Here is a 25,281-nt window from a genome sequence, read left to right on the forward strand (position 1 = left end):
GGCACATAATTTATGAGGAGAGGCTGAGGGAACTGGGCTTATTTAGTCTAGAGAAGAGAAGTCTGCAAATGGACTTAATAACAGCCTTCAACTACCTGAAGTGGGGTTCCAACAGGGATGGAGCTAGACTGTTTTCAGTGGTGGCAGATGACAGAACAAGGATCAGTGGTCTCAGGTTTTAGCAAGGGAAGTTTAGGTTTGCTATTAGGAAAAACTTTCTCACTAGGAGGGTAGTAAAATACTGGAACAGGTTACCCAGAGAGGTTGTGGAATTTCCATCCCTGGAGGTTTTTAAGACCCAGCTAGACAGAGCTTTGGCTGGGATAATCTAGTTGAGAATTGTCCTGCTTTGAGCAGGGGGTTGGACTAGTTGACCTCCTGAGGTCCCTTCAAACCCTAATTTTCTATAAGTCTATGATTATATGCCACACAAGGATGAAGCAAATAATTTGGGTCCAGGTGCAGGAAGGAAAAATGAAGTTTCAGTAACAGTTGCTTGGTTCATGGGCCACATAGCACTTCTGAATATCCATGTGTACTTACTTCTTGTACATGCTGCTCTACAAGGAGCCTCTACACAAAGCCCAATAGGAGCTCCTAGACCTGATCCACAGCGTAGTAAAGTTAAATGGAAGACTACGCTGACTTCAAGGTGCTTTTGGATAAGGCCCTAAATGGTTCTTTAGAGGAAGCAACCTTTGGACAGACAAACTCCATCATGCATGCCTGTTAATTCTACCATAGCCTCACTGGCATTTGCATTTACATTACAGGGCCTTGACTTCATTTCTAAAGCACAGAATGGTGGCAGAAATAATCTGTTGGCATAACCCAGTGGTTCTTAACCTGAGACACCTCTCAGAAAATGCCCGCTTTTGGTTTTCACTCTTTTTTTCATTCAGGAAAATAATAGAATATTTTTTCTATTGCAAAGAACTTGGAGAAACCACAACAGGACAGGATGGTTTTAACACTGTGGATTCCTATTTGAAATCTCTGGGTTTATGTTGTGAACCACGTTTGCATACCTAACAGTGCTAACATTGTGTGGCACCCTGCAGCACCCTTGAGATAATCTGAAGGCATCTCAGGGTGCCTTGGTACCCTGGATGAAAAATCACTGGCATAAACTAAGAGCAGGGCACTTTACTTTCTGTGGCACATGAAGCAGACAGAAAATGATTTGCAACCCTCTGTGACACATATTCTTCCCAAGTCTACTCAGGGGGTAGAGGAGTAACTAATGCTTTTTCTGAGAAGAGTGTTAAATCACAGTGTAGGCATACACAGGATGAAGGCATCCTGTGCACTACAGCATAACATTGTAGTATTGTACTGAAATGCTTCCCAGCCACTGGAATATCAGCGTTTCAAATCAGAATCCCATGGAGCACTGAGAAGCAGTCAGAGAAGTTAACATATAGCTTGCACTTCCTGCATTTCTCTTTTCCTTCAGTTTAACATGTGAACAAGAAGCCAGGCTCACTTTTCTTGACTTCTCCCTTTCTGGAAATGTCAGAGCCATCATGTCATCCTGACTTGAAAAAAGATGCCAGAGTATTGATTTATTGATGTTTTCTAATTAAAAATGGAAACAAAAAACCTGTTATGATTCCATACAGAATAAGTTAATAATAATTACCATTTTTCTTGCAAAATACCAAAATCCATCTGTCTGCTGTCATTAAATTTCCTGTGATAATGGATGCCACTGAAGGATGGCATAAGAACAGCATTAATATAGTCAAGGTCTATGAGAAGGCATCGGTCTAACTTGTGATGGACTATGCTGCGCTCAGATCAGGTACACATGCTAAAATGAGAGCATATTTTTGGTTTAAAATGGACTAATATTTTAATAATACATTCACTGATTTTTTTACAAGTCACAAACTTTAAGTAGCAAAATAAAATATCTTTAAAGAGTCAGTAAATCAAGTAGTTCAGTTTAGAAAGGGAAACCTTTATCCCTAGGATATAAAATAAATGCACATGAGTGTGTCCAGCTATGACCTGTAATAATTGTCCTCCATTTGTATCAGGGGTAGGCTCATTTGACTGCAAAAGCTACATATTAGCACTATAAGATTTAGGTCTTAAGTCAGGGAACAGGAGCCTTTCTACTTCAAAGATTTTTTTTTTTTTTTTTATAACCCTACCGCTTATATTGTGACTTTATTATGCACACACTAGTATGTTCAGAATTGGGCCCTTAAACTGAATCTAATGCCTCCCTGCCTATTGAACTGGGAATGGATGAGGAGGGATATTAAATGGTTACGTAGTCATGCCCTCAGTGAGGAGCTCATGAGTTGCATGCAGGAGTGGCTTAGGATCACATTTTGCAAGGAATTTGTTGATTGTTGATCCTCTCTGTTTCAAAGGAGCATCCAGGCCTAGCTTTGCCTCTGCTTCAAAAAGAATTGACATAAACATCAGAGATGCAGAAATTATTCGCAATGGGACTTATCACATTTAATACTTGTTGTAATCCAAAATACTACCCACAATCAGAATTGTCTTTCTGCAATTGTTATCCTGAAATACTCCGTCAAATCCCTATCACTTCCGGTTTTTCTCTTTAAGAAAAGGGACAGATGCTATTTAATGGTATTTCAACCTTCAGCCCAAGCATTTATTTTTTACAACCTGTAGCCAAACCTTTGCCTCTGATAATACTCAGAGGAAAGCCAATTTATCTTTGTCTTTCTTCTTGTAGGTACAAAGGCCCCTCACTTTCCCAGAATAAAAGCTAATTCTTCCTTTGCAGTTTAATGACTTGGTTAATTACCTCTCTTCTGAACCGTCCACATCAGCAGTTGCCATTTTTATCTGCTATTTTCCAAAAAGCACTTAAATAAAGTCTGTTAATTTAATCTCTGCACACTAATAATCTGCTGTGCATGTGGCAATACAAAGAACTAAAGACAGATTCTAGTGTTGGGCACCGTAATGAAGAAATATTTTAATCTCAATAGCCAGGATTCTACTGGCTCTTATAGCATTGTTTTCCTATAGTAACTAAAGGCACTAGTTCAGTAACATTGGATAATATTACAATAATTACACAACAACTAGAGGTAAAATTGTAATGAGGAAGCCACCATGTATTCCCTGCTTAGCAGTATACCACATCTTTTTCTTATACAATATATCTCTATTGGCTTTTTTAATTGTGCTAATATTATGCTGCCATAAGGAATATGTTCCTGTGAGAAGATTAGTTAAGAAAGGAAAATGATTTTATGTATCACTACTACAGTAGTGGGTAGCTATTTCTTCAGAGATCAAGATTACAGCCTCACTGTGTTAGACACTGTTCATGTCTACACGAGACTCTGTCTGCACTGTAGCTCATTATTACTGTGCAGTAGCATTGCATGGCACAAAGTTTGACAGGCTGCTACTGTGCAGTAGTAATGAGCTACTTTGCAGTCAGCATCACCTAAAAACTGTTCAGCAATACTACTGTGCAGTAACTCCAGTTATCATGCCATCATTTAGTACTTGGTTGGTAGTCACTGTAGTGGGGCTCAGCAGATGCTGCAGCATCCATGCCCTGCCTGGGCAACTAGCCTGAGCAATTTAAGTTTGGTTCCCTTTTTCTGTTACAATCCTTTGAAGTGAAGGCAGAGGCAGCATCATGAGCAAGCTCAAACCACATGTAGCACCTACAAGAAGAATCATGTGGAGACCAGACTTACCATTGAGGCCCAACAGCAACACCTGGGCAGAAAGGGATGGGGTATATGGGGAAGAGGAGCCCCACAGAAAACCAACACAGGCTCCCCTACACTAAGACCACCAAGTGACCACAGGTACCACCTCTCCATATTTAACCATTCATCTTATGGAAACAACAAGTCATAGCAAGAAAGAGGAGGGAGGTGTGCATCACAACCAGGTGAACAGGGCATGCACACCAACCATCGGCGGCTTCTCCAGACATGTACTTGTCTCATACCCTCATAAAACTAGTTGTCCATTCCCCAACGAATATAGGACTGGAAGGGGCCTCCCAGGTCATTAGTTCAGTTCCAAAGGAACCATATATTCAAAAGATCCATGAGTTTGTCTACTCTGACCCCTGTCATACACTTCAACCCCAAAACAGCTATGTAAGTACCCAAAAAACCTGCCACCATTAAAGAGCAGGGGAGACGAGAGCACTGTCAATGTCCTCCCACTGCAATGGCAGGGAATTTTTTTAGAATTCCTAAGCAAGATGACACTACCCTACCACAGAGGAAAGCAACCTCCCCACTCCTCCCCTCCGCAGTCTTTGCCTATCAAACACAGGGAAAAGTTCCCTCTTGACTCCAAATATAGTAATTGGTATCACCTCAAGTTCAAGAACAGGACCCTTCAGCCAGGTACCTGACAGGTTTGTAAGTACAGGAAACAGTACAACCGTATTTCAGCCAAACTCCCACCTAAACCCATGATCAGTAAGGTGGTCTCATTTGCGACTTATACAATGGCCTTTAATACTTACCTCTCTTTATGGGAAATACTCCACTTGATACATCCTAGGATCATATTTGCCTTATCCATGGCTGTATCAGATTGTTGCCTTTTATTCATCCTTTGACCCTCTCATGCAGCCAGACCCCTATCCTCCCCTATCAGTTCCAAATGAAAAGCTCAAAGTCTCTCATTTTGTAATATTACATATCACCTCTGCATTTCCCCCAGTCCTCAAGTGGGACTTTTTCTTTCTTTTTCTTTTTTTGTGAACAGTACATGTGCTGAAAAATGAGGTTAAGATCATAGCTATTTAACTGGTACAAACTGGCTATAACACAACAGTGTGACAATTAGTGTCACAAAATTCTCAGGGAAGGGGTGATGTTGTCTTCTCTTACCCAGGAGCTTGGTGACTTAGGGCTTTTACCCAGAAGGTGGGAGACCTGGATTCAGGACTCTCAACTGATCAAAGGGATTTGAACCCTGACCTGACACATCCTAACATGAGTCCTACCCACCAGGCCATGAGTATTCTGGGGTGAAGGGTCTTTTATCTCTTCTGTTGACATTTTGTACAAATAACGCACATTAAAATAGAGCAGCTATTGGAACCCAGTTGTTTCCTCTTACTGGTGAGCATCCATCCATCCAGCTAGAGCAGTGATTCTCATCCAGGGTACCATGAAATCCTTTTAAGGTCTCCGGGTCTGATAGGTTGCTGTACAATGTTAACACTGCTAGGTATGCCAATACCTACACATGATTCACAAGACAAAGCCAGAGATTTCAAGTCGGAATCCATACTATCAAAAATGTTCTGACCTGTTGTGGTTTTTCTGAGTTCTTTACAACAGAGGAACTTCTCTAATATTCTTATGTAGTCAAAAAAAATGAGTGAAAGCTAAGATTTGGCATTTTCGGGGGGGTGGTTTAAATCTAACAAGGGTTGAGAACCACTGAGCTAGAGAGTCATTTCCTCTCTCCTCCTCTTAGCCTGTGAGTATTAAAGTATTTTATATACAGCTCCAACCATAGAGACAGAAGAGACCCATCCCTGAACACGCTGTATCCCAGTGGTTAAGATACTTTCTTCAGAGGCAAATGAGAGATGTAGTATTTAGGGCCACCACAACTGATGGTTGATGAATTTAGCCTTTCATTTCCTATGCGTGTCTTTACAAGTACCTAAACTGAAGCCTTTGTTTGAATACTCTGCATTGAACAAAATGAAATGTGTTTTATTTCAGTAAGAAAACCTAAATATTTCCATTTTGATGCAATCTGAACTGATTTTTTTTTTTTAATTTTTGGTTCAGTTGCCTGAACCATGTGGTGGCCTGATGCCATTCTTCTTGAATAAACAAGTACTAATGAAGAAGGAGCAGAGCTTCAACATTCAGGCAGCAGAGTGGATTACAATTTGTTAAAGGGATATTACTGGGTTAAATACAAATGACTAGAGTTAGCAGATGTGGCTCACATTCTGGTCTTACACTCCTTACTGCAGTATGCTCAATGTACTATTTTCTCCAAAATTGATTTTATGACAACTGCGTGACCCCATTGTTCAGCTTGATTGGCAGGAGGGCCAGGAACCTTTGAAAAAATATTCAATTTTTCTGTCATTTTTAGAAGTCACATGTTCCCCCACAAAGTTAGCAGCAGAGAAAGTAATAGCACAAGGTCAGCATTGAACTTATTATAAGAAAATTATACTTGGTAATGATCTGAACTTTAAAAAAATCTATTTTCTATTTCAGAAACATTTTATTTGTTTCAGGGCAGAGACTGGAAATGGTATCAATTTTCCACCAGCATATTAAAACCTTTTTTATTAACAAGTAATTGTGCCAAGCCTTGCAAACCAGCATCAAATGCTTCTAGAAAGCTGGAAAATATATGTCAGATTTCTCTAAATAAACGTGAAAATTGCCCCAGCATGGTTTCCCATGTTTTATACAAGATAGAAGATCCTTTACAAAAGTCTGCAGCTGAAAGCTATTCCATATCTCTTTTGAACTTAGATGATTTATGAGTAATGTTTATTAGGGTGAAAAGTGACCTATGGATCCCTTCCCTAGGCCAAGGGAAAACTCTTTTCTAGAACAACAAACTTTAATCATATTCATAAGGGTTTATGCCTGAGCCATGCAGGACTGGTCTATTTACAGGTCTTGTCTGAATATAAACCAGTCATAATTTTTTACTGATGTTGTTAGAAATATCTATACTTTTGCAGAGGTGCCAAAGGCCTGGAGAAATCACCTTTCAGAGAAATATTTAAGAAACTCAATCTGTTCATTTTATCACAAAGAAAAAAGGGAGGTTCTTCAATTATGAGGTGTTAATATGTTGACAGGAAGAAAAAATGAGCAGAGAAAGACATAACAGGAATTAATGGTTGGAAGCTGAATCCAGACAAATTCAAGTAAGGAATAAAGCAAAAAAAATTTCCAATGAGGATGACTGGAATAAACTACCAAAAGAAGGAGTGCCTATCCAACCTCCTAAGGTCTTGCAGGAAATAACTTGGAAAATCTGGATTTTTCTAGGCGATATATACAGGCACCCTTGGGTTTGGCCAAAACATGTGCTCTGACATGTTCTAATTAGAACACTCTGTCATCACTATAGTGTCACAAGTATAAGCTCCTGCGGGTTTAAAAATGGCTGCTGGGGCACTTTAAAGCTCATCAAATAAACTTTAGTTAAAACATCCCATAGCCATTTTTAAATGTACGGGGGCTTAATACACATGACACTGCAGTGTTTTAATTACAGCAGTTCTCTGGGAATCACTCTAATTAAAATGGTCCCCACATCCCCTACCCCCAGCCTTAAGCACATGTGTAGGCACCCCAAGTTACTGGGCTTGACGCTGGCATAAACAAATGATGCATATGATACATTGGAAACAAATGAAATAATCTGATGGTCTCTGGCGTAGACGCCGACATTTATTTTTGCTGTGGAGGCCTAAGACGATGGTCATGTGGAATGTTTTACACATTTCAAGTGACAGCTCCCTTCCTGAGGGGGTCCAGGGTCCTCAGGCCCCCATATACTCAACACCTCTTCTCTCTGGCCTTAAACTCTGAATCTATATAGTTCATTTCCCTTCCCATACAGAAATAAACTAGACAATCATAAGCATCTTTATTTGGTAGAACTAGAGGATGTACTACCTTCACTACACTGGTGAAGTTAAAGAAATACAGTTTGTATAGACAAGGCCACGATTGCAGTCCTTGAATTCCTGAGAAACTGTTGTGTAAAATTGTGTTAATAAAACACAAGTTGTGGATTATAGATATAAGTAGTTAATAGACATGCTTAAACATAGAGCTGAGTTTTTCTTTTTTTCTAAAGAACACACAGGCCATAGTAGCTATTTAAGTACTGCATCAGAGCCAATGCACATGTTTGCATGCACAAGGAGTATTAGGGAGATGTATTGAGTTGCTCCCAAATTTATCTGGGAGCCAAGCCCTCAAAGAGAGCAAGGTTGGGGTATGGTAAAGGCTCACAATGACACTCAGAGCTCAGAGGAGATTGCTGTATATGCCTCAGCCAGGAACTAATCTTGTCATGTTGAAGGCAGCACTGGGCCAGGAGGAATGTTAATGCTTTCAAAGGGACCGGAGAGTTTTATGGAGGGTACTGCAGTTCAGAGCCAAGGGCCATATCACCTACTGATTAGAGCACAGTAACTGATCCAGTGAGGGGAAACTTTATGAGAAAACAGGAAAGGATGGCAGTAGCAAAAAGGACCCTGGTCAGAGGTGGAGGAGAGCCCCTTACCTTCCAGACAGGGAAAATTGATTCAGTAAGGTACAGATCATCCAATGTCCCAATCCTTAGATACTACTGTGCACCTATAAGACAACTGCAAGAAGGAACTAGAGAGAGTAATGCACAGGAGATGCCCCCTTGGTGTCATAGCAGATACCACTGGAATCCCTCTGCTCTTCTTCACTCCCTGGAGGTTATCTACCTGAAGGAACAAGCTATTCAGTTGCTTTGAAAAAAAGAATCTAAGGGCACAGACAGAAGTTGCATTTTTCATACAACTGGGCACCTGGAAGCTCTCTATAGCCATGCCGTGACACATGTGCATGGCTGCAGAGCATTTTTTAAGTAGCCAACTGCATGAAAAATTGGCTCCCTCCTTCTATGAGGTAGTAGATGAAGGCACTCTGCTTTAGAGCACCTTGGGAAATTTGTGTTCCTTAGGGTTAGTTTTTTGTGTGATGAGGACTGTCATCAGGGAGGGAGTGGGGAGGAGGGAGGGGCACGCCAGCAATAACAAGCTGCTTCTTTCACTAGCTGCCACCTTGCCTGATCTGAGTTGTGGGGGAGAGGGAAGGATCAGAGCCCCCCCCACACACACACCTTGCAGCCTTCCCCCAAGCCTCCTGGCTGGGGTACTGAGGGGAGCCAGACTGGGCCCGGGAGGTGCGGGGGGGCTCCAATCCATCCCCCTTCCAGCTCAGGACAAGCAAGCCAGCAGCTCATGAAAGGAGCAGCATGAGCTGCTGACTTTCCCAGCCTGAGCTGGGGGCGGGGGGCTGGAGAGTGGATCAGAGTCTCCCTGACTCATGGCCCCCCAACTGGGGTACAGGCTGGGCCCACAAGGTGATGGGTTCTGATCCACACCCCCCACCAACAGCTGAGGCCAGGCAAGCTGGCAGCTCATGAAAGGAACAGCTCACTTAGCTGCCTTGTCCCTCCCTACTGATGGCCATGGAGCTGGGAGGGCAGGGGACAGGGCTGGGGAGAGGGGTGGCTCCTTGACTTGCTAGGCAGGCTCGATCCCAATTCTTGCCCCCCCCCCCCCCCCCCAAGACCCAACAGGTGAACCTCTGTTAAATCGGGGGGGACGCTAACTTATGGTACTTTATGTAAAACGCCATGAGTTAGAGCAGGGACCTGACCATCTGTCAGTGCCCTAAAAGAGAATTTTCCTATCAAGTTTGTTTGGTGACCACTTTCTGCAAATAAAAGGTCTAGTGACTTAAATTCAAGTCCTTGTCACATTGAAATCAGTGGCAAAGTTCCCGTTGATTTCAGTGGGGCCAAGTTTTCATGCTTTATTTTTAAAAGGAAAAAAAAAGTTTGGTCTAGCAATTCCCAGTTAGAAATGAGACATTAGCCAACCCAATTCTAGTGTCATGCGTTAGAGCCCACCTAGATGACTCCACAAAAACAAAATTTAATTTCTCTTCAGCTTTCATTCTTTTGCTACAAATTGGAAATTTTTTTTTAATGTTGGTCAACTCCTCCATTTCTAGTAACATCTTCTCCAGTTGCAGCCTTAATTCTGAGCCAAAAGCCATATAGCCCTCCTTTCTGGGTGCATCTACACAAGATGCTACATCTCCATAGCAATGACCTATGGTGAAATAGTTTGTCGGTATGGCAACATAGCGTGAGCAGGGACTGTGATGCCACCACTACTGCACAACAGCAACAAACTACTGCACAGTAAGGTCAAAAACAAGCTGTGCGCCACTGGGACTTTTCAGGTTTGGTGAGTATTGTGCAGTCATTTAGACAACTACTCAGTCAGGGGTATAAGTAAGCATGCCCTTTCAAAACATAATGTTTACTGCTGACTATGTGGAACAAATATGTATATCTGCTTCTGGTTTCGAACAACATCAGGAATAATTGTCTGTGAAAATAAATTCTAAACTTGGCATTACTTAACTCAATATTTATCTTTCAGATCAATAATTATTGATGTTGCCCCAAAACAGAAGTCAATATCTGCTTAATCTTTACCCCTGTTGATTGCTTGTGTTGACATTGGAGGTCAACAAGGAGTGCCATTGTTCACCTATAATGTGTTGTTTAATCTGTTAGTAACAATTTTTTCATGGACAAAACTTAACCTGAGGCTTGCATGATATCTTGGTTTGATAAAAGGTGGAGCTAGTCACTTTTGGCATCAAATGCCTTTGTAACCAATTAGAACATTAGGAATAGGAAGGAAGTGATAGAATACAGTGTGCTGCTTAGGACCTGCACTGATTTCCTCCACCACTCTAAAAATGGCTCTCACCTCAATATGGTTTCCATGGCACTATCATATGGGTTTAGTAATATATATATATATATTCCTTACTAATCTACTGACTGTTTTGGTCGATAATGTATTCTGTTTTCCCTTTGGTATAAACTATTTATCTTTTTGGTTCCCTAAATCCAGATGAGCGAGAAAGAGAGGTAGAGGGGAAAAAGAGTCTGGGCACGTCTCCATGAAACGCTACTGCAGAGTGGTTTCTGCACGTTTATTTAGTACTTGTATAAGCAAGTACTATTTAAATGCACAGTAACCAGAGTTACTGCACAGCAGTGCCAGTAGCATCTCAGCGTGGTTTTTGTCATGTGACTACTGTGCAGTAGTATCAGGCTACTGAGCAGTCAATGTCCCATGTAGTCATGCCCATTCATTACTGCTTAGCTGTGCCATTACCAAACCAGAGATATTAATTTTAACAAATATGCCTGGCACCACTAAGCTTCTTTAATGTCCTGATCTGGCCTGGTCCTAGATGTACACAACTCCAATTTGTTTTCATGTAGACCCCAGTTCAGTAATACACACGTTGAACTTTTAGCATGTATTTACCAAAGGCCACTCCAGATCACCAAAGCACTGGAGCTACAATTTTAGGATCTGGGCTCCTCATTCCCCTTAGACTTCTTTGAGAATCTGAGCTGTAAGTATGTGTTCAAACTGGTTGCTTTAAACATGAGTTGCGTTGTATTTGCTGACCTCATTTCCATTGCATTGACTATGCTACAGGTTCTCATATTAATAGCCTGGTTAAGTTTATATTGTGAGACAGAGAGAGAGAAAGACATGTAATCAAAATGTAGGTTGTAGTCTGCCTCCCTTGGAGAGGCTATCCAACCTTTATTATTGTCCCCCTGGTATTGGTTTCTGGTCCTCTAGTGGGTGTTGTCACCAAGGGGCACATCCAGATGAGCACCATCATGTGGTATGTGGGGCCGCAGACTCATCTGGGGTGCCGCATACCACATGCGCCACACATACAGTTGTTCCCTGCACTGCTAATTTGCAGCACTGGGGACGTGGGGGAGGGGGATTGACATCGGGAGATCCTAGTGTCAAAAAACACCATGCCTGAAAAGCACGGGACGGCTCACATAGTGACAGTGCGCACCTCTCAGAATTGGAGCCTGGCCAGCTGAAGCCCTAGTTTGGCTGCTGGCCAGGCTCCCTGCTGTAAGATTGCTGCAGCTGCAGCCCCTGAAGTCCCCCAGGACTCCAGGTAATGCTGCTGGGGCCAGCCCAGGTGCTGGCCCCAGCCTCCCCTACTCCACCCTGGGCAATTTGCCACGCACAAGAGCGTACATGCATGGCGGTTCCCCCAGGGACAAGTAGCAGCAACACACATTGTGCTACTGTTCTTTGTCCCCAGGGAAATGCACCTCCCTGCCTGTGGGGACATGTCCCAGGACTTTATGATTGCTCCACACAGTTACAGTGAAAAGGTTCCAATCTAATGAAATAACCAAAAATTTTACTGCACCCCAAACAGCACATTTGAGACATTCACCTTTCCTCTAGTCACTTTCCCTATCAAAAGACGTTACTGTTGGCTGCTATAGAGGTTTTATGATTTGAGGATAGGATAAAAGCTAACTTTTTCTTCAGAAACAAATAATTTCCATATGTCGTGATGATGGAAACCTCACTATGTGCCAAAGGCCTGGATGAGATAAATCTAGATTTAAATTTTTATCCCCTAAATATCCTAAGACTACAAAGTGGTTTGAAATCTTGAAAAAATAGGGTGCAGAGGCCCTTCAGGGAACAACCATCCCATTTGCCCACCCACTCAATATCCCTGTCAACCCTAACTCTAGTGGTCCCTTCAGTGATGAGCCCTTTCTCCAGAAAGCCCTTGTAGACAGTACCTCACAAAAAGCATCCCTCTCTATTAATGAATTAAGGCCCCCTCCAATGCAGCTACCAGAAGCAAGAAGTACTGCAGCTGAGAAGAGTAATCACCAAGTTTAGAAAAGTTGGCATCATAAAGGATAATTTCAGCCCCTGACCAGTTTATCTGCCACCAGAGGATGAATTCAAAACCTTCTGGGACTTCCTCCAAAGAATGGCAGTCTGGACATCTCAGTAGATGTAAGGACTAGGAAACCAAGTTGGCATGTATCCTACATGTAGTGATATCAAGCAGAATCATAATGCCTATCAGTGAAGGCCTTCTGGTGGTCTGGCACACTTTGGCATCGATCCTTCTGACCACACAAAGAGAGAAAGAGAAAGTATTGAGTCCCAGAAAAGGGAGTCAAATACTTCCAGTATCCAACTCCTGACTCCCTTGTAGCTCAAGCAGCTTGGGACAAGTCTAAACAGAAGAGAACCTGCAAGATCACCTGTCAAGAAAAAGAGCCAAAAAGACTGGATCTTTTAAGCTACAAGGTTTATTTATCTGCCAGTATGCAAATGATGATAGCCAACTATCAAGTTGTGCTCTCTGCATACAACTTTTGTTTTATGGGATATATTATCCAACATCATGGACATGCTACCCAGAGAGTAAGAGAAGGAACTAAAGCCTATAATGGCAAAAATCTAACTTATAGCCAGGACTTCCTTACAAAAACCTCCCTTGATGCCTCAGATACAACTAAAAGAGCCAAGACAATGAGATACTCATCCTCATTTCAAGGCTCTAGTATTCCCTAGATGGTCCAGAAGGCTGTAGAGGACCTTTCTCTATCAACAGTGAGATTGTTCATGGTCTTGAGAATATCATGGTGACACTGCAATACAGAACATAACTTTTCATGTTCCTTTATCGCTAAGGAAACCACAACAGAGACCGGATTCATATCAGAAGCAAAGATTCAACCTTATTCCCATTAGCAGCAACACTCCCTGAATTCCTATATAAAAATCAGAGGATCCACAAGTAGTGTCTTTCCATTTTGTTTTCCATCCTACCTCCTGGATCTCCCATGAATGGACAGTCTTGTTGCTATTGTCTTGATTTGGCTAGAACCGCCGATGAATTCCTTTTGCCCTCCTCTCCATTTGGAGACTGCCTTTCACTTTTCAAAAGATAGCCCTTCCAGCTCTACTCTGTAACAACAACTCCATCTCTCATGGAAAGTGTTTTAAGGAGGAAGCAAACTCCTTAATAAAGCTTTGTGGTTTTAAAAAAGGTGTCCTCAGAATTCAAGGGGGAAAGAGATTTTGTTACCACTACTTCCTGGTTCCAAAGGAAGAAGGGGTCTTGAGACCCATTCTCCAACATTGGCTTCACAACACATTTCTCTAGCTACTATATTACCTACCCTGGATACTTTTAACTGATTCATACCTTTTGACTTCTAGGATGCTTAGTTTCATGTTTTCTTTCATATAGTTAATAGCCAATACCTCAAGGTTCTGATAAAGACATCACACTAGCATTAAGAGTGCTTTCCTTTGCTCTTCCAGTGTGTAATAGGTAACTTTATTTTCATTATACTCACCAGTGTTTGAGCATATATTTAAAAGTACCATGCAGGGATACCTTCTTTTGGATATTTGTGTCCCAAACCCAATGTCATGGAACAACTTAGTCCCAAGAACTGACTGTTTGGAGAGAGTAAGGCAGAAAGCCAACTCTTGCTGTTTGCCACAGCTCCAACATAAACTGTTATGCCATCAAAGCAAAAAAAAGCATCTTCACATACTAAGAAAAAGAAGTTTGGGATTATGTATATATAACTGCAGCATCTCCTGACCTCTGCCAGAATGCTATTGGCTCCAGGTGTCCATTCATTCCTGATTTTCTTTAAATGATAGCACACAAACCATAAGCCAATAATATGGAAAACCCAGGGCTTGAATCTCACTGGTATTAAATCCCCTCTGGCCTGCTGTGGCAAGGTAACATCTAGGCTCCTTTTAGGACCAGAATAATAGAAAACAAATTTTATAAAAATTAATACTAGTTCAGTAAAATGTTCAAAGCTGAAAGTCTTTACAAAATATTCCTGTCCTAGTTCAGGTTGCTTACATCTTCAGCACTCTGGTCACTTAAATGACCCAGATTTGAAAACTGGGCCCTTTAGCAGAATTGATACTATGCAATTTCTAAAAATTAGCTATAGCATATCACTTATTTATTGATACCCATGTATACACATTCTCATGGCCAACACATGCTGACAAGGAATGTAAGAGTGATAGAAAGCATGAAGATTGGCCAGAAGATGACATCAATTTATGACAGACGGGTGGAAATTTTCATTCATTAACAACAGACATTTGTTTTGTACAAAACAGGCTGTTCACTGTATTTGTTGTCATTTTTAGACAATAACATTTTTGATGAAAGAACATTCCTGATAATGAATGACATTTGAAGTGAGGTTAAATCATTGAAAAGGGGAGACAGAACAATGGCAGGTACTTATTAAGACAAGTTTTGATGACAGATGCAGCAAATGCTAGCACCAAAACTGGTTAACAAGCAGCTACTGGAAAAAAAATTAAATGAGCTGAAAAATTCTAACGAAAAGTTCAAACATTCAGTGTCCAACTGTGATTTGACTTTTTAAATTTCTTTAAAGAAAAAAAAAAGATGTGGTCTCATCAGAGCTACAAAGGTTTGGTGAGTATCGATGCCAGCAGACTGTGACCAATGGAGAACTGTAGTCCAGTTCTCCCAGGAGAACTCAAAGAGGATGTGGATAAGACATAGATGAGGCACAGGGGTGATGCCTATGACTTATGCTGTCTGTTGTGAATGGGTGATTTTTGTTCTCAGGTGAAAACTTATGCAGCCTCCAAGCCAGACCTGCCTGATAGCAAGATTATAGCCCTAAAGGGAAACATTTTCTTTGATACCTCATTAAAATGATGGGAATTGCAATGAAGTCCATATCCTGTCAGACACACCCCTTCTCCATCTTCATATCACTGAGTACAAAGGATCACTTGGCAATACAAGGCAGTTGAGCATCACACACTCCACCCCACTTTCACTGGAATGCAGCAACCTATCCCATAGAACAGAATATGTTAAAGATAAAGGGCGCAAATGGTGAAAAATTAAATATTATATAAATTGCCAACACAAAACTAATGAATTACTCACATCCCACCTAAGAAGATTTCAGTGGTTCACAAAACTTGCAGTTGCCCCCTACCCAGAAATGAATTTTATCCTGTCATTCAATCTCAAATTCCATTAGAACTTTATGGGTTCTCCTATACAGTAGTTTATGACAGCATTTTGGAGGCCCCATACAGGTTTGTAAAGATTTCTACGAAATGTAAACCTCCTATATGCTTATTATCAGAGAACCTTCCCTTTGGTGATGTCATGCAGCTTTCTCTTATCTCTGCCGCCAGAGGTGGTTCATGCACCTACATTGAACACCTTCAAGAGAAATTTGGATGTTTATCTTGCTGGGATCCTATGACTTCTGCTGACTTCCTGCCCCTGGGGAAGGGGGCTGGACCCGATGATTTTCCAAGGTCCCTTCCAGCCCTAATATCTATGAAATCTATGAAATCTTTCATTGCTACAAAGTCTCTTTAACAACTCTCACACCTTACAGTTAAATCAGTGACCAGCAATTGGAAAATATGGTGAAGTTGCTGTGGGGTTTTAGCAACAGAAGTCATGGCACAAAAGTTGAATAAAAAGATGCTTCAGTGCTTCAGGGAAAAGTAAATCAATTAATGGCCTCTTGGATTTTATAGCTTCTCATAATGTGAATGTTCTGTAGCAAGGCCAGTAAAACCCTGTTATTAACCATCAAGGATTTTTAAGCCTCATTTTTAAGACTGTGCCTTTTAGCTATTGGGACAAACCAATACATACGCAATTTAAGTAAAAAAACCTCAAAATATACTACAAAAAAAAATCACCATAAAAATAAACATAAAAAGAGACATTAGATTCCCACCACTAAGCATATCCATCTGAGAAGATAGCCCTCTCATTACTCAATGCTTTGAGATGGTTGCATTTGCTTTATTTTAGGTTGTTCAGGTTCCCCCTTTCTCAGAGTGGAGACAGGGGAAATCATTCAAACAGAAACTGCAGCACTAGTAATAATCAAAGAGCTATTTATTTGTTCTTCATAATCAAGAAAAACCATTACTGTCCTTACTCCTCTTCATGGTTGTTGATGTGATGTATTATGCCAACCTTTTCTATTTCATGCTTTGGACAATGCATTTGTTTGAGGGCTTACAAGTTTCCTTTCAATGTCTTTGTAGGCTACCTGGATATTGGGCCCAGGTGAACTAATATAGACAGAAAGTGGGTACTGTCTTGACTTTATACACAATGTATCAGCACAGCTAAGCTACCCTGAGGGTGAAGCATCACAGTCTAGCTGCTATTCCAGGCCAGGAGGGTATTATGTGTCACAGGACTGGTTTCTCTGACAAACATCTTCCTATGGTAAGTCATGTGTTAGTACAGTTGAGGCCTCATCTCTTTTTTCAGGGTTCTGACTAAAGGCAGGATTCAACTTTTAATTACTCTTACCATGCAAAATATCTTATTACTCAAGGGAATAACTAAGATCCATTTCTAGAACAAGATTTATTTTGGGGAAACTTCCACTGAATGTCCAAGATGATAAATATTCACTAACCAAGTTGACATAGGATATGGTTATGTGTTCACTAAACCATTACTCTGATGTGCAGTGGTGTTGGGGAGGGAGGGCAGATGGAAACTGGGCTTGTGTTCTCCCCCACACTCCCCTTCTTAACTTTTTGAGGATGTACAAAGAGGTTTTATTGCTTGTTTTTCTCAGCCTACATCACCTTGTCACAAAATTGTTCTGCTGGGTCTTTTCTTTTTCCTTGGAAGTATCAAGGTCAAGAACAGCATACTGTTCTTCCAGGTTATTTTTTGACTCTACTCCTGGTTAATAGTAGCCTATATTAAATGGGTTCATGACAATGGTTGTGGAAGGCAGGGTTGATTCTTTTAGTTTTAATACAGCTCCCCCTGTGGCAAAATTGAAAACAAAGCACTAGAATATGGAAGTAACGTTGCATGGCTGGGGGAAACTCAGAGGATATGCTTCAGCTAAGCCAAAAAACCAGATGTTCCCTCAATCACATTCAAACCACTCTAGGTTTCTATACTTCTTTATTTTTTTCCCTTCTTGGTTCACCTCACTATCTTCCACCCTTCTCTAAGTCCCACAAAGGTCATTTATCATCTGCCCTACAGTTTCTTCTCCTTGCCCTTCCTCTTCTTCCTTTCTCTCTCACAAAGTGCTTCCTGAAGTTAAGACCAGGTCCCTCGTGATTTCACGCATGTAATAGTGTTTGTTTCTTGTACCTCATTTGCTAGCATTGAAGCAGTGACCCTGTGTTAATATCTGTGTTCCAGTGGTTCCCTCAGCCAGATGTGCCCCAGAAGGGACTACTCTCCCTCTAATTCTGTACAAGCCGCACGCAGATTGAATGAAATTTTAAAACAGCCAGTAGCAAATTGTGTTAAAATTGCTAAGGTGCATAGACAAAATGAGAGGCGTGTGTGCATGACATTTTAAAGCAACCTGAATGCTTTTGTGCCACGTTAATGGTGTCAGTGTTTGCACGCCTCAGCGGTGTATTGTGCATTAATTCCAGCCGCTGAAAGAAATTTGGCGCCGTAATGCGCCTTAAATGACTTGGGGTACAGCAAAATAAAACTCCTTTGAGGAATTTTAGTTTGCTGCCCCTACAGCCACGGAGTGAAGCACTGGGCTCCATGGCTCTGTAGGTAGGCCTGCAGGCAGCCTGACAGCAGCCCAGGAAAGCAGCTCCACCCAAAAAAAGCAGCAAGCCTCTGATCTTTTTTTTTTCTTTCCCCCCTGGAGCCTGCCTACTTGCCTGAGCTGCACAGGGGCCCGGTGCTTTCCTCTACGGCTGCGGTGAAGGACCACCTGAGCTGGGTGCCTGCGGGAGGGTGCCGCTGCCGTGAAGGGAAGCACCACACCCCCACCCAGGGACTGCTCCGCCCACCAGAAGTTCTCCCTCCCTTCCCCACTGGAGAGGCAGGTAAGTCAGCAGTGTGTGTGTATGACACGGGGGATTAATCAGCCCTAAATTGAAGCAGTATTTTTTTAAACGCACCACTTCAATTTAGAGCCCCCATTTAGTGTACACATGCCCTAAGTCTCCTCTTTTCTTGCTGATGCTTTTGCAGAGGTAAGGGGTCTATTGTGATTTGTGGTAAGGCTGAAGAGACACCCTTGCAAACTTTATTAACCTAATGAGTTTTTGGAGCATAATTCAGTCCAATGCTAAGGCTAAGTTTCAGGCTCCAGGCACATTCATTCCCTCTACCCTAAGCTCCTCTCTACTTTACTGTTGTATTTGCATTTATAGACTCCCAGCAACTCCACCTTGGAGGTCCCCAGAAATTAAAGTAAATCATCATGTTTTGGTTCACAGCTCCTTGTAGTAGTTAACAACTTATGTACTCAATTATGTAATAAACTTGTTAGTGCATTTCATCAACTGTAGCAATTAGTGTGTTACTCCCAGCATCTAATTTGTTGTTTGCTCTTTGTCTTTAGTAAAAAGATAGAAATTATTAAAGGGCAAACTCATGTGAGAGAAAAGCACGTAGACACCCCAAACACCCACTACTAGCACTAACAGTGATATTATTGGCATCAATGGGATTATCATCTTTTCGTTCTCTGCGTCTGCTTGTGATTATAATGCTCTCCAGGAAAGGCAGCTAATCACCGGTGTTCAAATCCAGCAGGCTCTTATGCGGGTTATAAATTGTCCACTGATGTATTTAGCTTATTTATCATTTGGTTCCAAACCCCTGTTTACATCACAGGGCTTTATCATTATTGATATTTTCAGTACTGTCCATAAACCCCCAGCTGAGACTGGAGCCCAGTGGCATGCATACTGCCATGACTAGGGTTGGTTAAGAATGAAACAACTTTTCATCAGAAAGTGCCTATTTGCTGAAATTAAACCATTTTGTGGAAGTATATCTGTCTCGGTGAATTGCCAGTGAAGTGCAGACAGATGTCCTGACAGAACTCCACCTGGGTTCCTAGCCAACGTGCCTGTCAAAGACCCTAGGGTTTCCAAACCTCTGATAACTCAGCCATGTAGATTTCCCTGGGAGTGGAGACCCCTGAGCTTAAAGAGCTAGGCTTTTAGACTTTCCCAGGGCTTTTAGACTTTCAGGCTAGCTGACTCCCTAAACTGCCTGATTACTGTAATGAACCTGGCTACCTTAGAGTCCCCAACTGCAGAGCAGAGTAACTGGATAACATGGAAACCCCAGCTCCAGCCAGGACTGTCAGGGAACTCCCAGCTCCAAAGGAAGCCTGGAAGTCTTGGATGTTTTTAAGGTTTCCAGGCTGTGCAGCACAGAGAGAGCAGCTGGGAAGCTCTGCCTCTACCAGGGATTCAGCTCTGCAGTTGCGGCAGGGTGGCGAGTGGACATCATGAAAATGCTGACTTCTGCTGGAACAGCAAAGCTATTGAGTCCCTTGGCTCTCATGCACCTGGCACAGCTGTTCCCCATCAGTCCTGCAGGACCGATGAGCTTGGGCTAATGCTACCAACCATCCTGAATTCCCCAGGTGAATCCTGAATTCTGGAGCTGTGTCCTGTTGTCTCCAGGGATGCTCTGAAATGGAATTTTTTTCCCCGGCAGTGATTCAGGACCAATTTTTCAAATTCAGGACAAAGTCCTGCATTGAAGAGGATACAGTACTATGCTGCTTCCAGACTAATTTGTTCTGTTGCTTAGATGCTGAACTATTTGAATGCAGCTACTCAAGTTAGCTCTGTTGAGTAGACAATTTAGGAATGGCTGTATGAATATAGCTAAATGGCTCACAACTTAGAAAGCGACCACAAACTATGACAGGATAAGCATGGGGGTCATGAGATGCTGCCTCTGGGGTTTACCTCACAGCAAAGCTAGTTATCCCATCTGCAGCAGCACTACTATAAGGCAGCTATTATAATGACTGGAACTGGAAGTAGTTTGGCTGGCTTCCAGTTCAAAAGTCTGCAGAGCTTTTGGGACTGTGACCTGGATTATGGGTAGTAAAGAAAGTAAGAAGGGTGTGGAAGGGCCAGAAGTCAAAACATGGGGTGGTAGGATTGTTTTTGGAAGACTCCAGTACACTACAAGGAGGGAGTGAACAAGAAGTAGGCTTGTCTTCAGACCCTGAGGTTCAGCAGGATTTTTGAGGTCAGGTTGAGCTTCTTCCTGGGACTAAACTGGGACTAAAGAGTCCAGAGAAGAGCCACATGCATGATCAGAGGTCAGGGAAGCAGACCCTACAATGACAGGCTGAGAGCCCTGGGGCTCTTTAGCCTGGAAAAGCGCAGGCTCAGGGGTGATCTGATGGCCACCTACAAGTTTATCAGGGGTGACCACCAGTATCTGGGGGAATGTTTGTTCACCAGAGCGCCCCAAGGGATGACGAGGTCGAATGGTCACAAACTACTACAAGATCGTTTCAGGCTGGACATAAGTAAGAATTTCTTTACTGTCCAAGCCCCCAAGGTCTGGAACAGCCTGCCACCGGAGGTGGTTCAAGCGCCTTCATTGAACACCTTCAAGATGAAACTGGATGCTTATCTTGCTGGGATCCTATGACCCCAGCTGACTTCCTGCCCTTTGGGCGGGGGGCTGGACTCGATGATCTTCTGAGGTCCCTTCCAGCCCTAATGTCTATGAAATCTATGAAAATAAACCTAGGGGTTTTAAGCATACATGGCCTCAGGTATGGACTTGAGGGCATCCTTAAGGTCCACTCTAGCTAGCCATATAGCCATATCCTAGAAAGCAACTGCCTTGTCACTGTATCGTATGCAATTGGAGGTCTTTGGCCTTTTCCTTCTCTCTGTTCTCATTAAGTCATTCTGTCATCTAAGCCCTGCCTATGAATGCAGCTAAAGAAATAACAACAGGACCTATAGGATCTATAGGCTATAACTAGATGATACCAAATTAAATGGACCAGATATACCATGATGTGTCATGGCAGAGCTGATCCACTTTGTTGGACAAAACACATATCACCCCTTGTCCTGCCCTTGATGGTGCAGAACAAGAGGTGATGTGATCTCCTCACTTTCCCCGCTTAGCCAAACCCCTCCCCAGAAATCACCAGGAATGGGTCTGAATGAGCTGAGAAAGTGAAGCTTTTCCACAACCACCCAGGCCTGAGATCCCCCTGTAAGCAAGGAAAGTGGGCAGGTGCTCTGGGGATCTGAGGGGCCCTCAAGCCCCCAGAGCATCTGCCTGGGGTGGTGGCAGAGTACAAGCAGCTCAGGCTACTTATACTCTTCATCACAAAAGTAATAGGCATCCACCGGATCTTAAATAGGGGAAGTGACTGGCCAAGTGTTGTGAGCCAGCCAACTAGGTCCCAGGGAGGGGGCAGAGCCTGAAATATTGACAACCATTCTGGGCATTCCCTGTCCAGCCTCGGGGAGTTGTAGTGCAAGTGCCAGGTTAGGACAAGCCACAGTGTTGGTTTGGGCAAAGGCTCTGAGAGCAAAGCTGCAGGATTGACACAGGACAGCAAGACCACAGGAATTGCTAGACTAGATCAGACTGAATATCCATCTGGTCCACTGGCACTCAACCTTTTGGCCCCATGGGCCAGGCAAGTGGCATGTCCCTGTCCCTGTCTGCAGGCTGGAGTGGACATTGCATGCCAGGATCAGGCCCTCTCCCAGATGGGCCCCTGAGCTGTTGCCAGGCCCCAGGGTCCTGCACTTCCTCACTGTCCCAGGAGAGACCAGGGGGAAGGACCCCGAACTAAAAGGGGAGAACCCTGGGAACAAAATCCACAAAAGGAAGGGAAAATAAACATAAAATTAAAACAAAAAAAACACTTACCTGCAGCAGGAACCGCAGCACAGCTGGAACAGGGAAAGAAACCCGCGCGGCTCATCAGCCGTGTCTTCATTCAGCTGAAGCTGGCTGGTGACGTTGCTGACAATCACCAGCCGGTGGGAATAAAACAAACTTCTAGTGAAGACAGAAAAGAGGGAGCAGACCCACAGGGTGCCTCTCAGGAATCCCTCAGTGAGGCAGGAAGACAGCCCAAAGAGCCAGAGGAGGCTTCTGGCACCGACCCTGGCAGCGGCGGCGAGGAACAGCTCGTCGGAGTGGAGGATGAGCCAGAAGAAGCCGCTGCAGCCAGCAAAGGCAGCAACAGTAAAGGGAGCAGAGGGGTGGACGTGACGACCAACACCACAACAGATGTGAGCATCGGGCACATTTGGGAGGCAGAGGAAACTCCCACTTCGGGAGACTCCAGGCAGGAGCAGCGTGAAGGGCTGCAAAGAGACAGGATGCCAATCCTGGATGTGGGGAGCAACAGGCTTAAACAGAGGGGCTACGAAGCACCCGAATAGTGACACCACTGAAGAGAGAGAAGTGGGGCAGGACCATACCCTGGGAAGAGCCGGATAAAGTGGGAGAGATGACCTGAGCGAGAGGCCATGGGTACACGGCCCCATGTAGGGGTCATCCCATGGAAGGTCTTAGGGAGTAAGGCACCCAGTACCCTGACATAAGGGGCCAGGAAGGGGGCTGTACAGATTCCCCACAACATAGTAGAGTGTTATTTTGTATTTTCCTTTGTGTTTCCCCATTTGGAGGGGTTGAGAGGTAGGAGTAGACGACACGGCTGAGGTAGCCGTTGCAGGTTTCAAGGCTGGGATTACCGACTGCAAGCAACCCTAAGCTGACTAAGCAAATCAGCCACAGGAACCTGTGCCCTGGATGGGAGGGGGCTAGCAAGGATGCTGTAACTCAACAAGAACAGGAGAGATTGGGGGAGGCCACTCTGGGAGCAAACACCTACTCAATGGCATAGTGGAAATTGTGGGGCGAACACCACCAGCTACTCGGGCCAAGGCCTCACGTGATTGGATGTTTGAGGCTCAGTGGTCACACTCGCCCAGTGCCTTGTGCTAGGATCGGGCCCCGTGCTGCCCTGTGTGCCCAATCTAGCATGTAGGGCCACAGACCCATAGGGAGCCCCACAGGCTGAACAACATGGCCTGGGGGCTGGATCTGGTCCACAGATCTGGGGTTGAGCACTCCTAATCTAGCCTAGTATCCTGTCACTAATAGTGGTTTTAGAGAAAGTGCTAACCCAGTGCTTTAGAGAAAGGTATAAGAAACCGTTGGGAAAGTTGCAGAATAACTCTGAATATAAACATCATTTTATCTTTGAATCTTGCTGTGTTCTTGGCCTCAGCTATATCCTCTGGCAGTAAAAAAGTGTTGACAAAAATTGGTTGGCATCCAGCCAGTTAGATCATAGCAACAAGGTGAAAAAGAACCGTGGAACTGCCATGACGCACTGCGCCGTAGGAATCTGATGACCAGAGCTCAAAAGGAATCCTCCTGAAGCAGGTTGAAAGGCAAAATTCACAGTGAAAGGACCTCCCAGGCCTTTTCTGACAGTTCTTTATGCAGTACATAAAAGCTGCACCCAAACCAAGTCTATAAGCTGAAGTTCTGTGGAGTGACTAAGCAGATGTTCCATTATAGATCTACCAATATAAGCAGTTTGCACAGTTCTAGCTGAATTAAGTAGATAAGAAAACAAGTGCAGTCCCATGTGTGAAGTGACAGTATTTTAAGTTTTCACTCCCTCCTGGTGATGCTTGGAAATGAGTCATTCATGATAACAACAATCTAGTCAGCCAAATATCAATTTCAGTGGTACTGCTATGCAGCTCCCTAAATTACCAGAATGTACTAACAGTGGGCCAGTTTGTCTCTTCTGCATCGCCCAGGTGTGTTCCCTCATGTTATTAGACCCTTGTAATTTATCTTGTCCTGATCCCTTCATAACGGATCAGACAATGTCATAAACCAAACTAGAATCTCCTATGGTCTAGTGAGAGTTTAATGTCATTCAGTCATGAAAACACCTTAAAAGGATTTTTTAAAATATAATCAAATGTCAGTAGTGTTTTCTAAAGTAAATAGTTTTAATGGAGCTGCTTAAGAATTGGGATTGATAGAGGGCAGATTGCCCTCTAAGCAAGGCTACCTGGCCTTAGAGCAGCATCAACCGGAAACATCAAGCTGATTGGCTGCAGAGCTAGCTGGGGAGAATATACAAGGTGGCATGGGTGGCAGCTCTGGCTCCACCCTCTGCTGGCACCATGGGGGACACTAGCCCTGACTGCCTGCCTGGCACCACATGGCAGGCCCTGAGCGAGGCACACGTGGGCCCCAGCAGTTCTGCTGGTGCCATGGGGGATGCTGTGCAAAAGCAGCTACTCACACCTGACACCACATAGCAGATCCTGAGTGAGCCACGCTCAGACTCTGGTGGTTATGGCTCTGGCTCTGGCTCTGGCTTCTGCTGGCACCACAGGGATGCTAGGTGGAAGCAGCCCCACCTGGCCACCTGCCTGACACTGTGCACATACTTGGGCCCTGGCAGCTCTAGCTCCAGCTCTGGCCTCTGCTGGAGGTGGAGGCCATCCTCCCTTGGCTCCAGCTCTGGCTTCTGCTGGCATCATGGAGGATACTGGGCAGAAGCAGCCCTGACCACCTGGCTCCACATGGCAGGCCCTGGGTGAGCTATCCAGGGGTCCCAGCACCTCTCCTGTCTGCAGCTCAGAGCTGGAAGGAGCCACCCCAGGTGCTAGGACTGTGCCATGGGTGATCCACACCTGTGTCCAGAGATGGCAGAGTTTCACCAGTGCATCCCAGCAAGTGAAGCCCCTGTCTATACAGGTAAGGCTGTCCCTAGTGCCCTGGGCTCTAGGTAGGT

The 25,281-nt window shown here is 43.7% G+C and overlaps 1 long non-coding RNA gene across 1 annotated transcript in view; it reads left to right on the top strand.

Annotated features, from left to right (window-relative positions):
• LOC132251411 (uncharacterized) overlaps nt 1-25,281 on the top strand; it is a 51,319-nt gene that overhangs the window by 5,761 nt on the left and 20,277 nt on the right. The window contains exon 2 of the long non-coding RNA XR_009463439.1: nt 16,745-16,931. This is a non-coding gene — a long non-coding RNA (uncharacterized LOC132251411). The remainder of the gene's footprint in view (nt 1-16,744; nt 16,932-25,281) is intronic.

This window comes from Alligator mississippiensis, chromosome 7 (genome assembly GCF_030867095.1).
Source record: "Alligator mississippiensis isolate rAllMis1 chromosome 7, rAllMis1, whole genome shotgun sequence".
Lineage (NCBI taxonomy): Eukaryota > Metazoa > Chordata > Crocodylia > Alligatoridae > Alligator > Alligator mississippiensis.